We start from the raw sequence: 15000 nt of genomic DNA on the forward strand, positions 1-15000 counted from the left end.
CGCTTTGTCTTCACTGATTTGTGTTGGTCGATATTGGTTTTTTACTAGTCTGGGCTGGTCTACAGATTGGCTTGTAGTGGTATTTAATGGTTTTTGTTGGTTTTCAATGGTTTTTCTTTTAAAGTTTTAAAAAAATGTTTCGAATGCTTAGCATTTGTTGTTCTACGGAGGACTTGATTGGTCCGTAGAGGTCTCTATTGGTTTTTGTTGGTCTGCTCCGGTTTTTCTTTCAAAGTTCGTTTTAAATATATTTTATGTGCCTAATATTTTACATGCAAAAAGTTTGAAACATTTTGCACAATTAAACTAAAAGTCCCCCCCCCCCCCCAAATATTAAGAACTATTTTAATAGTTCTTAATATTAAACAATTTAATAATCAATTAGTTAAATAGAGAAAACAATTAAATATAATACAATATACATCAAATAAAATCGGTGCATCCTTTGTGTATTTCAGAGGTCTGGTCTGTGTTGGTTTAAATTGGTCTACAGAGGTCTTTACTGGTTTGTTGTGGTCTTTCAAACTTATTTCGTTTTATTGACAACATTTTAAATATTTTATGATACTTACCATATAAAATACCTGACACATATACAATTAAAGTTATTTATAGTTAGCATTTTGTTGATATACTGTAAGAACTTACATTTAATCAGTTAGGAATACAGAGAAATTCTACAGTATTAGAAAAAAAAGGTTATTAAAAAGGTGCATCCTCAGTCTTTTTCAGTGGTCTGTAGTGGTCTTCAACGATCAGTGTTAGTTTTTGTGTCTTCTTTTGACCCAGGTTTTTGCTCTTCTGTCTGAGCTTGAAAATGGAGATATTACCGAGACTGAGACTAAGAAAAAAGACTGAATTCCTGCTCTCAGAAATGGTTCGATCTCGCCAAGAAATCATGAGTTTATGTCTGTGTACGTGTTTTACAGGCTGGGATAAAACTCACTGACCATATGCGGTGCAGCGGTGGGAGGTTTATTTTGTTGCCATGACAGTCTCACACCATGACATCACCCGTACACAGAAGCACAGACACCCACGGTAATAAAGACGGGCAGGGAAGACATATTTTACATTTTTTACCGATGGTTTAAATCTTTATTAGCTGAAAATAAGTGCGCAGGAAATTAAAGATCCACATTCACCCATAAGTGTTAAACTTTAGGGCGACTTATAGTGATGTTTGACTGAGAAAACGCTACACAAAAATCGAGAACTAAACCTTTTATTCCACATTTGTCATGTTACCGTGCTTCAAGAACGCATGAAAAACACACACCTAGAGTTTGACTCCTGCACACACAGAATCAACAGGTTTAAAGGTTTGTGCCAGACACAGTTAGTTACGCAAGTCATTTGTAGCGTGGCTGTGGTTTATTTCGTAGAAAACTGATTCATCATTAACTCGCTAATGCTAGTCTGGTTGTTATATTTGGGATATTTGTCCTCCTCCTCCTTCACTCCTGCATTTCTCTATCGGTTCATTCCCATACAAGTAGAAATGCGCGCTCTCATGCATCACTCTCACATCTCTTTCCGCCGGCATTGAGAGCCCGAGGCTGTAAAGCGTCAAACACCGAGGCAAGCAAGTCCACCCTGCTTGAGTTACTGCACAATGGCCGAATGGAAGAATAATAACACGCTGTGAAGGCTTCGATAACCCTGTGCGTGTGTGTTTTCTGTACATGTATTTGCGTCCTTGATAAATTTGTCCCTGTCTTTTTCCACTGGTTCAGGGCTGGCTTTAAGAGTCTTCGCTGAAAGACCCCAATGAAATCAGAACGAGACTTTTGTGGCTCGTAGTCCACGTCTGTTATCCCCATTTCATATGTTATGTTGAGGTCTTTTGATGATATTTTTTCTTCTTAGACACAAAGTACTAAAATGTCGACCATCATTTTTTGTAGATTAGTGTAGTTTATTGGTTAGTCATGTTATAAGCCATTTTTTCGACATTCACCTGAGATGGTATGTAACAGGATTGGCACAAAACATGTTCTTCTGGGTCATTTATTATTTTTTTAATTATAATGTAAGATTTATTTGAAGACACACTAACACATGGCTAGGGATGCACCGATATGAAAATTTTGGCTGATACTGATTACCGATTATTCTTTATATCTGAAAGCTGATAACCGATATATTGGCCGATAAATCTAAAACCACATTTTTTTATAATGTTTGAGAGCCTGATTGCAAAATGTACCAAGCACACAATTATCATGATGTTCTCATTATAATTTAATGTAGCCTGTATGACAGACTTGTTCTGCACATGTCGCACTTATCTATGTTTTCCTTTTTGAAGTGATTACAATCATATTTCAAGCAATTTAAAACCCTCATGTTGAACCGTGCGCGTCTGAAGTGTCTCAGCTGAAGGAACTAATCCATTATTTATTTGCTTTAATATTTCTGCCTAATTTTTCTTATTGGGCTGATAACGATGACATTAAAAAAAATATCGTCCGATATCGATATGCTGGCTGATACATCATGCATCCCTAATTTTGATTTCTATTTATTTTTATATCAGTTTTAGTTTGTCATTTTAGTGCTTCAATCTAAACTTAGCTTTTTTAGTTGCCAAGGAAACATTTCTACTTCTCGTTTAAGTGAAAGTTTTTCATCTTATCTTATTTTATTCCTGCTTCATTTCAATTAACGAAACAATTTTTGAATCGTTTCAGTTTTAGTTAATGATACTGTCGAAGAGCAATGATTGTGGACTTCATTGAGCTTTCACATACGTACGTACGTCATCATTTCCACAGCAGAACATTCACTGACAGCTCACAGCAGATATAAACATCCTTATATGAGCGCTTCACACGCATAAACACACTCCTTCTGTGTATTAATCTGGCTTTCTCAATCTCCCTCTGTCTCCAATCGATGACTTCCTCTCTGCTCCAGATCCTTGAGCCTCTATTTCCTGTGTCTGGATCTTTCCCTCTCTTTTCCCTCTCTTCTCCAGACAGCTGGGCTTCTCCTACTGTGAGTATTTAAAGGGGTCGTATAAGAGCAGATAACACGTTATGCAATACACCCATATAAAACAAGTTGGAGCTGAAATGTTTTTGCCTACTGTGTTGAGATGGTCTGCTGCTTGGACAGTTTGGTAACATTTCACATTTGTCCCTGAAGTTCATGAATTTTTTCCACCAAACAGGGTGTTTTTTTGTTTTGTTTGTTTGTTACTGTATCTTTAAGACTACTGTATGTAAATGACTCCTGTTGATTGGCTAACATGTATAGCGGAATCGCTGAATAGGTGTTGGGCACCGGTGGTCATATGCTAATGAGCTCATAGCTTTGATGTCATGATTTAGTTTAAGTAAATGGTCTGGATGGACTGGAGAAGAGCTTTGTGTTTTAAACATTGAAGATATTTGATATTTATTGAACTTTTTAATATCAAGACAGGAAGAAAAGTAGCTTTTCCATTAAATTGAATGAAATGGCAAATCTACACCTCAAAATAATAATAATAAAAAATAAAAATAAAATGTTCAATATAAAATAGAATGTGAAATAAATAAATGACATTTTGCTTCAAGAAAAGAAATAGTACAAATTGACATGATTATTATATTTAGATTTATGTAATTCATTTTATATATATTACTACAATTATATAAAATATTTATATTCATGTAATTTTTACACTTTTAATATTTTCATGATATCATATTATTTTTATATTTTTTATGTTAGTATTGTATTATATATATATATATATATATATATATATATATATATATATATATATATATATATGATATTATATTCATATAATGTACTAGATACTATATGACTAAAATGACTGTTATCAAATATGGTATGGAACAATTTATTATTCTGTATAAATATTTTACAATTTAAATAATAGATATTTCCCATATTACACTAATGCGAATTACTAGTACAGTAATTTTCTTTTAAGGTAAATGATAATTTTAAATGAAATGTGTTAGTTGTCATGAAAATGTCACAATGCAAAAAAAATATAGTCCTAAAACAGGCTTCCATTTGCTAATGCAAAATTAAACTTTTTGTTTCTTTCTTGTTTCTGAATAATGGCTTGGACGTGTTCTTGACAGGCTTTGTGAGATTCATCCGGTAAGGAGGGAGTTTTGCTAATGTATGGTGTCACTTTTGGATATAAACAGACGTTTGAGGAGGTGCCTTTGTGGTGGTTGGGCTTCATTGATTCGGAGTCATTTGGCTCTACAAACAGTGAGTCAGCGGCTTATGCAGCAAATGATTCTCTGGCTCAGTGAGTCAATATATCACTCCACAAATGATTCAGTGAGTCAGTGTGCAGCTGGTCTGTGGTCGGCGTGTGTGTGTTGTTTTGATAGGTGTGATATTCTCCATGCGATCTCTCACACACTCCTTTGTTCCTCTTTTCTTAAAGGACTAGTTCTGTAAACTATATTAGCAATGACAGAATTTTGAGAAGGTGAAAATGTAGTTTTCTTCACTGTAATTGGATGATAGCAGTCATTGCCCCATGTGTGTGTGTGTTTGTGTGTATGAAATCAATCAGTCCTGTTTAGTCTCTTCAAACATTTTGAGATGTTTCAGGTTTGATGTTGTTTGTCGTGTCATATGTATGTGCGCCTGTAGATCCAGCTGTGAGCCAGATAGCTCATGCAGCGGCGGAGTAAAAAGTAAAAATGAACAGAATGTCCCGGGAAAAGAGCTTTTTTTACTGTGAAGGACTGGCGGTTATTCCAAAACAATGTCTTTATAACCTGAATAACTTAAAAACGTACTCTGTCTCCCAATTTGTCAAAATATAAGACGGCATTGTATGTTTCCTCCACTGAGAATAATGCAATCCAATTGCGATGAGCTGAGTGAAAAACCCCCAGCAATTTAAGATGGGGAGATGAGAGAAATGCCACTTCATATATACTTCTAATTTATTCATCACCAAAAAATATCAACAAAAAACAGATGGGACTCATTAGAGAGGGAGACGATTAATATTCAGCACAAAGAAAATCAGTTTAAATTTAGAGTTAAGTCTACATGTAATTCAAGTGTTTTATGAAGGTAACTGTAAAGGAATAACAGCGTGTAATTGAATGTAAAAGTTAGACATTTCTTACATTTACAGGATAAAGAAATGACAGTAAGATTGAATGTTTGTTTTCCTGCAAAACATCCATCTAATCTGTTAACACTGAGTTTTCTTTATTATCTTTATTTGTATCTTCACTTTTAATGTAGAGATTTTTACTTTACCTTTTACTTTATACCTCATATAATGTATAGCATAGATATATATTCAATACACTGTAAACCTGAATAAGTTGGCAAAACTCTTTTTGAGGTAAGAATTTTAAGTTAAGAAAATCAGTAAGTTTAAGTTAGCAGAACTTGAATATTTATATTTTATTCTTTGTACCTTTTAACCACTTTTACTCTTAACTTGAAACATCTGAGTAAGATAATTCATTTATTTGACTTAAAATTAATATTTAATCTCAACTTAAATGTTTTTAGTAGAGGAAACTTGGCTAACTTAAACTAGCTAATTTAACAAATGCTAACTTGCTAATTGGTAATACTTTGCTTTGATAGCATTAGCATTAGCATAACATAACAATTGTTATGAGTTAATGAGTACTATAATATAACATATAACATAACAATATAACGATAATATGTAATATAAAAAAACAACAGAAACTCTTCTAAAATAGCATAGCAAAGCATTAAACACTAGTAAACCTTCCACTTAACATTGATTTTGAACAAAAAACGTACATAACACGTAATTGACCATTTACTCTTCCTTTCGAGTGCCATGGCAAAGCATGCTGGGAAATAGAAATCCTAGCCCAGTTTCAGTTAAATTAAATTTGTCTAAATTAATAAAACTCATAAACAATGAAACAATTCAGATTACTTAAAATGTGCCTTTCTGAAAAGAAAAAGTTCTAAAAACTCATAAAAGTTAATTTAATTGAACTAATTTGTTTAATTTAATTTTGCCCTACTCAAACCAATAATTATTCTGAGCGTTAGGGTTTACCGTGATATTATGTTTTAATAGTATTCAATTGGCACGTTTGTTCGAAGGACAGCAGTGGGGAGGACGTGGAATAGTGTGATTTGTCAATAAAAAGAGAAAAAAAGGAAAATTGGTCTTTTTTTAACCGATTAATCGAATAAATAGTCGGCCACCTAATGGGTTATCAAAATGATCGTTAGTTGCAGCCCTACTTTGAATGCAACGAGTTGTGTGAACGCCACTGTCTATGTAGGTACTAGGCAGCACTGCAATTCACTTGGTGTTGGAAGGGAGCTTCTCTCTCCTCCTCCCCTCTTTTCCCGGCAATCGGAAAGTACCCTGTTAATCAGTCTCCTGGGATGGACTTCCAGGAGGATAGGGGCCCGCTCTGCCACACTTGAGCCCAGAATGAGGTAGCTCTGCCCGGGTCAGGCCGATGCAGAGAGCCCAGCTGAGGAATAAAGCCAGAACGAGCAGCTCACAGTAGGCGATTGTTCAACAAAAGCCCCAGAGATGTTACGGTACCAATCTGGTACTTATCAGCACCAAACGCACACATGTACGGTTGTGCTCGAGTGCATAAACACACTCACTCAGACTCAATATTTAGAAAAACACACGCTCATTTTGGCTCTTATTTATATACACACTCACTCAAAAAATAAGACACGCTCACGTACAAACACACACACACACACACACACACACACACGAGCGCTGGCAAGAATTATTCAGCCCCTCCTCCTGTAATTTCGAACGTAAACAAAACAGAGCGCGCCATAAAATTCTTTCCTTTTTCTCCCCCTCCTCCCCCACCCTTACTTTTTTTCCCGACACTGCCACAACAGACAGACGGCTGTTGAGTGGGTTGGTGTGTAACTGTGGTTACAGCCAGTTGTGGCTTGGCTGTGGGGATTACGGCTCTCCTCTGCTTCATGATGATGGTGATGGTCAGTCTTTGTTGTCATCCTCATCGCCTCAGTCCACGGCTCCAGTCCTTTCATCTTGCATCGCATGGCTATGTTTACTGTTTCTAGTAAAGTTTCATTATTTATAGTATTCATATTTAATGTTACGTTTACTGAAGTGCAATATTTCCCACAAATGCAATGTGCAAAACTTGACCGTCCACTACTTCCAGTGTGATGCATAAATCAGAAACAGTTTTTCGTAATTACGTTGTTGTTTTTTTTGATCACCAAAATGACATAAACGTTTTTTTCCTTGAAAAAAAATTCTTTGTGTCTTATAATATCTTAAATGTCACTCTACACCCTTGCCTCATTTAGTATACGCGGTTCTATGAATATGCAAATGAGCCCCGCCTCCACTCACTCACACCAGCTCAGAGATCCACTCGTTGACGATCACACGTTGATCTGATTGGTTACAAGGTAGTTTGTGACGTCAGAAACACCAGCGATTTCAAACCGTGTTTTTGAGACTGTCTTTGGTTCACTGCAGTTTTAAGTGGAAAATACTCAGCAATGGTGTCGACATATGAATTTACACATGGTTTGGCTTAAAGCATATTATTTCGCTATTGGTTGTATTTGCAAAATTTAAGACAGAGTGCACAAAATGTATTGTATACTATTTTTAAGTAGGCTGTGTACAGGCACAGTTTGGTAGTATTCCTTTCAGAACGAAGCCATTGGATTAGCATACTACCATATTGCTCATACTATTTCGGCTGTATTTACTGTGCACAGTATGCAATTTTGGCACGCAAACCATGAAGTTTGTTATGATTTTATAGATGTTTTTTTTTTTTTTTACTTGCATAAAAACTTGTCACTTGGTAGGTAATGTGATCCCAGTGTTTCATTCTACAATTTGAAAAGTTAGTAATTTTTTACAAATTGTATACTTTATATACTGTGCTCTATGCATGTCTTCCATTCTGAATGCAACTTATGTCTATAGTCAACAAACAATGTTTGTCAAGTGTGAAGAAAATGCTACAGGCAGAACTTTAGGGAGAACTAATGTCTTACATGAAAATGGCCTTTGTCCAGCTGTGGAATGGCAGTTTTGCCATCTTTCTTTCTGTCTGTTTCATTCCCTCTCTCTCCTCTAGTAGAAGTGGCACCAGGCGGCCCTTCGGCCCTTATAAGGTGAAATCAGCGCGCCTGGTAGAGTAAAACAGAACCATATGTCTCTCTCTGACTCCCTCGCGCAGCTCCGCCGAGGGGCCCGGGCTCTGGCGCGGAGCTGCACACAGGAGCCTAACTTCAGCTAATATAAACCAAAGAGGTCAGATTTATATGGTCATGTTCAGGCCGCACACTGGTGCTTTATGTTACAGAGGAGGAGGTAACTAGAGCTGCGTTCTCAAAGAAACACGTTTTTCCTTGCGTCTATTCATGCGCTGCAGTTCTGATAACTTTATTTTGGCTCTGAATAGCTGATGTTGTTGTGAATATGGATTTGTAACAATACCCCATTTCCTCCCTCTTGCTGGCCGTGAATCAGGATGGATTATGGTCACATGCATGAGCGTCTTCTCTATGACTTCATTAGAATTCTATTTTTAGAAGCATGATGTCATAGTTGGATCTTCCAGTGACTAATGGGATTGTGAACGCACAGGAACTCTTTAAAACGGGAAGGAATGTTTGATTTGAAGTTTAGAGGTGTCGATAACATCTTGTTTTAGTTTATTGAAATATGATGTAAATATTGGGTATTTTGCCTTCACTGTAAAAAGTGATCAGTGGACTTAAAGGTGCTCTAAGCGATGTCGGGTGACGTCACTTCTTGTTGAGGTTCGAAGTATTGTCAAACAAAACGAAGACCCTCCCTCGTCCTCATCCCGTCTCCTCCCCCTCCCTTCCGTGCCCATACCAGGACGCAATAATAACAAGATAACTTTAGCTTTGCGTTTCCCAGTGAGCATAAACAACGGCTCCGTCGTAAAGACATTTAGTCAAAGTTGTCAATAGCCTATAAATGAACATTCAAATTCATAACAAACAGTTTGGGTAAACAATCATTCACTCAAACTGTCGCCCTACTGTGAGTTTGCTTGATCATTTACAATAGAGATTGATCGCTAGCTGCTAGAAACCTATATGTTGTATTCACCAAAGTTAGCGCTGACTGCAAAGTTCTGGTTAATTAAATCCTTATGTTGGTTAGGTGAACATGTACGTCCTAAAAATTTATTTACCCACCTGTACAGCAAAAACAGAGCTACCTTGTTGTCGGATTGGAAGGTCCGGAGTATTTGCCACCTTTCGAATGCTTCTCCGATGTAAATTCGGGACTTTTCCCTCTTTGCTGTTTGTTCATCGGAACGTCGTCTCTTTGGCGGTGTGACGGCCATGTCAAACTTAAAGAGAATATAATTCAAACTTCCCTCTTCATGCTTCTCTCTCCACCACACCCCCTTCACGTGTACGAGCACTAACCCCACCCCCAAATCCTTCCTGTCGGTTATTGGCTGGAACACCATTTGTTATGTTTTTTGGCGCGGGTTGCTACAGTTCGTTTTTGTTGCCGTTTGTGGAGTCTGGGCTGTCTACAGACACCATGTTTTTTTACAGTGTGTTCAGTCGACAGGCAGCTAGCGGATAGTGAGGAGATGTTTGCTGTATGTGACAAAAAAAATTTTGGCTTAAAAAACGTGTGACATCGCTTAGAGCACCTTTAACTTAAAAAAGTGAGGAAACCCGTTGCCTTAAAATTAAGTAAATAAACTTCACGGGTAATTGAAAAAAATAAGTTATGTGAACTTGACAGCTCCACATAACTTAATTTTTTCAATCACGCATGAAGTTTATAACATTTAGCCACCTTAATAATTTTTTTAGGCTTAAGTTAGGGTTAGGGTTACTGTGCGTTCACACCGCCGCCGGCGAGAGCGTCATTCATTTTCAATGAGACGCGGCGCGTCTAGTTCCCAAGCAAAATAGAGGAGAGGTTGATCATTTGAATTTGATAAGAAGGCGCGCAACACTATTTATAGGCAAGATTTTCGCGGTAATACACTTTTTTTCTGCAGGAATGTAAATTAGAATATAACTTAAAGGGTTAGTTCACCCAAAAATGAAAATAATGTCCTTAATGACTCACCCTCATGTCGTTCCAAGCCCGTAAGACCTCCGTTCATCTTCGGAACACAGTTTAAGATATTTTAGATTCAGTCCGAGAGCTTTTTGTCCTTCCATTGAAAATCTATGTGCGGTATACTGTCCTTGTCCAGAAAGGCAATAAAGACATCATCAAAGTAGTCCATGTGACCTCAGTGGGTTAGTTAGAATTTTTTGAAGCATCGAAAATACATTTTGTTCCAAAAATAACAAAAACGACGACTTTATTCAGCATTGTATTCTCTTCCGGTTCTGTTGTCAATCCGCGTTCATGAGTCCGCTGACGTAAGACGAGCTGACGTGTTATCTGGTGCGCCCGAGCTTCGTTTACAGTCTGAGGGAGACGCACGCTGTAAACAAAACAATCTTTGCAAACATGTCTAAGGATTTCGACACAGGGGAAGACTTGCATTTTTTTTTAACCAGACATATTTATTTGAGCCCGAATACACGGACGCACCAGATAACACGTCAGCAGCGTCTTACGTCAGCAGCGTCACTGGCCTTGTGAACGCGGATTCAATTCAATTAGCGGAACTAATTCAACTGATCACTTTTTTACACTGTAAAGCCAATCAAGTCTATTAAGATGTGTTTTTTTTGTTCTGTGACATTTATTGCAAAGTTGAAAAAAAAATCCCAAATTTTTAATAATTATTTTTAATTGTTTTTTTGTCATTTTTACTATTTACAAGAAAAACAAGCATTAAACAACACTCACTAAAATATTTTTTTAATAATATATACATTATTTAAAATTAAACAAATCATTTTGTTTAGATTAACTATTCTTTTAATTATAATGAAAATGTCAATAGAAATTATTTTATTTCTTATTTCTAAAAAAATATTTGAACATTTGAACCCTTATTAATAAATCCTTAAATAAGATGAATAGTATGTTTTCTTTGTATAATATATCCCTTTTGATTTTAAGATGAAATGTGACCTGAACATGTACTTTGAACCATAAATCGTAAAAGTGATTAACATAGCATTCATATAGTGCTGTAAAGAACACCATGGTATATTTCAGAACAAACATGGAAATGCCCTGATACGTTTTGGTGTCGTTTGGTTACTCTTGAGCGTTTCTTTCAGCTGTAGTTATGAAGTAAGTGTGTTGTCAGCGTTCCCTCCTCTCCGTCCCGCACAAAACAGCACAGCCACAATCCGTTCTTGACCGTTGAAGTGAATCTGGACGTTAAATCAAGCCTTTCAAATGCTGAATGGAAAATGTGACCCACATGTGAGAGCTACTTCATATTGGAGCGGCCGTCCTGCCGTTCACTTTTCCAGCAATCAGGCACTCAGAAACACTGAAGCCTGTGTGGAAATCAACCGCTTCTGCAATCAATAAACCGTATAAATAAATGAAGGAACCACAAACAAATAAAGAGAGAAATCTCCAAAGCAGAGATTTAAAGATTAATCCTGCACAACTGCAAACCCTGGATTAGCGTTTTCATTTCCATATTTATGAGTTTAATACATGACCTTTTTTAACTGCTTGTTTTTCCAGCATGTGAAAGGGGTCTTGCCATGGATTTTTTTTAATATGTTCCTTGAGTTTCACTTATAATGTTAAAAAAGTTTTTTTTTCCACCCTCTGTCTGAAATGATCAGATTTTTAAGGGGCTTGTCAGTAGCCACAGTTATGATTGGCTAACGTCATTGCGTTGGAAACAGTATCAATGCCCACTTGCTATTGCTTGTGAACTTTATCCATATAAAACCGTCATTTACAGACAAAGCATTATGAAATCATTATTTCTAGTTTGTGATGCAGCTGCGGTCAGATTTAGTACAGTTGCTGCTTCATCTGTCAACATAAGTTTCGTCTCGAACTCTCCATTACACTGTGCCTCGCTTACAAAAGAAAATGCTCCGGACAAACACTTGAGTCTGTCGACAACAGGACAAATGGAAGAGTGAAAGAGCGTTTGCTGTGACGCGTCCAGATTAAACAGCTGTTTAAGTTGGACGCGTCACAGCAAACGCTCTTTCACTCTTCCATTTGTCCTGTTGTCGACAGACTCAAGTGTGTTGAGTGTCAGAAACTGAACACACATCTGTCTACTGTATCCAGTGTAGACAGCGTCCGTCATTATAATGTGTTCTTATAGCTTTTGACGCGACACTAAAAGTGATAGATATTGCGGGATCTGTGATGCACATGGGCAAAAACATTTGCATATGAATGCCTTCTGAGAAAGACATTGAGGTATAGTTTTACACAATCGCATCATAGGCCCCGCCCACTGGCGTTCAGTCACTTAACAGCTTTTTTCCGAGGTTTTGAAATTTTTTTTATCCTCCTATGTCGTACGTGGGGTCAGAGGTCACCCTTCAGTCTGAACTCGACTCTCCCGTGAGCGTGCGTATGGCCGTTACCGGAATCCAGTGATTATAGTTTATAAGGTTTTAAATTTTGGATATTTTTCATACAAAAACCCATCGCTTTGCTTCAGAAAGCCTTTATTAACCCATTGGAGACTAAAGGCCCGTTCACACCAAGCACGATAACTATAAAGATAACGATAAAGATAACTATATATGCGTCCACACCAACAACCGATAATGGTCTTTTTATTGTAAGCACGCGCACGACCGCGCTGGGGTTTCAAAGTAGCGAAAATGGATGACCTGCTGCTGCTTTATGTTACAAAAAATATCAAAAGAAAAACAGGCGCTTTTGGGTACACGATAACCTTAAAAGACGAGAGGAGTTGGGAGAATCCGAATGTTATTATAATTGTTGTTTACAACATGTCATTGAATATGTTTTTGCTGTTCTTTGCCAGCAGATGTCCTCAGCCAGCATGCTATGTCCCGAGCGCATCTAAACAGTGAATCTAGCAAGTCTAGTGTAATCGATCTAATCAAACAGTGAATTTAGCTGACGAAGTCAATGATGGGATAAAAACATCGCCTAGTCAACAACTTTATGTATAGGCAAAGCCCTTTTCACTGCAACTTCAGCAATGTTTTCAAAACTCGCCGGATAGCCTACCTGAGGTAATTTTGTTACACTATGCTAAACTGCATAATATTTCATCGCTAATACTTCTCACCATTTATTCCCAGGATACGACCGATTGCTTCCATATATCCATCTTTGTTAACGTGTCCTCGAAAAGGGGGTTTGACTTGTCAAAGAGTGGAGGATTTTTTTGTACCTCGACGATTAACTTCTCTGTAATGTCATTGTACGCCATTTTAAATGCGCGAGACCTTTAAATTATAATGGATTCTGATTGGCTGTCAGTGTTTTATCGTTCGACAGCTGGGAAAAAATCGTTCTGAAAGTGATCCCAACAATATCGTTCCTCATATCTTTATCGTTATAGTTGTGGTGTGAACTCTGTTATTCTTTAATATGGAGAACGATTTTTAGAACTACATCTTTATCGTTATCTTTATAGTTATCGTGCTTGGTGTGAACGGGCCTTAATGTATTACTTTTATGATTGATGGATGCACTTTTTTTAGTTACATTTTTTTTTATTCAACGCCATTATAAAGCTGTTTTATTTTTATGTCTATGTGGAGTTTTTAATATGCTTTAAGACAAACCAGGTACAAATTCATAAGTCAACACCATTACAGAGTATTTTCTCCTTAAAACTGAAGTGAACCAAAGACAGTCTCAAAAACACGGTTTGAAATCGCTGGTGTTTCTGACGTCACACACTACCTTGTAACCAATCAGATCAACGTGTGATCGTCAACGAGTGGATCTCTGAGCTGGTGTGAGTGAGTGGAGTCGGGGCTCATTTGCATATTCATAGAACCGCGTATACTATGTAACTATACCGCGTATAGTTACATTCAAGATATTTTAAGGCATGAAGTAATTTTTTACAAGAAAAAAAGTTGAAATGTTTCATTTTGGTGATTAAAGATGAGTTTTAAGGGATAAAACTATTGACTACAGGGGACTTTAATATAACTGACTGTGTTCGTCTGGAAGAAGATAGTCATATAGGTCTAGGATAGCTTAAAGCTGAGTAAATTATGGGATAATTTTCATTATAACTAACCCTTTAAGGCAGAAGTTTTTCCTCTGATTTCTCAACTGTTACCTGGCCATCATCTCGTGACTCTGAAGGTATTTCTTTCCATTCCAGTTGCTTAAATTTACATTTACATTTACATTTATTCATTTAGCTGACGCTTTTATCCAAAGCGACTTACAATTGCTATATTTCAGAGGTCGCACGCCTCTGGAGCAACTAGGGGTTAAGTGTCTTGCTCAGGGACACATTGGTGTCTCACAGTGGATTCGAACCCGGGTCTCTCACACCACAGGCATGTGTCTTATCCACTGCGCCCTCACCACCCAGTAAATAAATTTTCCGAGACCCTTACACAACACTATGTCTGATTCTGAAAATACACTCAGATGAGCACAGCGCAACACTTTACTTTCCGTATGCACTGATAACGTTCAGTTTTATTACCATAGTTGCGTACACACACACACTTACATGTTGCATAACGTGATGATGCGTAAGATCTCCTTCTGTTAGTGAGCAACTAAGGAGGATCTGGCACAATAACGACTTTAGCAGAGGCTTTTCAACAGCATCGATGGTCAGTTGAGGAAAACGCCTCCTTCTCTCTTACACAGTCTGTCTGGAATGGACAGATGTTTCCTTCTGGGAACAGTTCATACACATACACACACACACTCCGTTGTGCCCATGTCTGCTAACACAGCTTACACATTATCTGTTTTACTGATTGGTGTGTTAATCAGGAAGACTGATGATGATTGGTCCATTATTCTGATTGCTTGTACTTTGCATCATGAGTGATGAAACATGAACTTATAAACTACACTTTAAAATGAATTTAGACAGAAAACAGATT

General features: G+C 37.2%; 1 protein-coding gene across 1 annotated transcript in view; it reads left to right on the forward strand.

Moving 5' to 3' along the window:
• pkd1a (polycystic kidney disease 1a) overlaps positions 1–15000 on the forward strand; it is a 98650-nt gene that overhangs the window by 3342 nt on the left and 80308 nt on the right. The gene's annotated exons all lie outside the window — the stretch shown is intronic.

Source organism: Siphateles boraxobius, unplaced genomic scaffold (genome assembly GCF_051911475.1).
Source record: "Siphateles boraxobius isolate OS27281-9 unplaced genomic scaffold, OSU_SipBor_1 29, whole genome shotgun sequence".
In the NCBI taxonomy this organism is placed as follows: domain Eukaryota; kingdom Metazoa; phylum Chordata; class Actinopteri; order Cypriniformes; family Leuciscidae; genus Siphateles; species Siphateles boraxobius.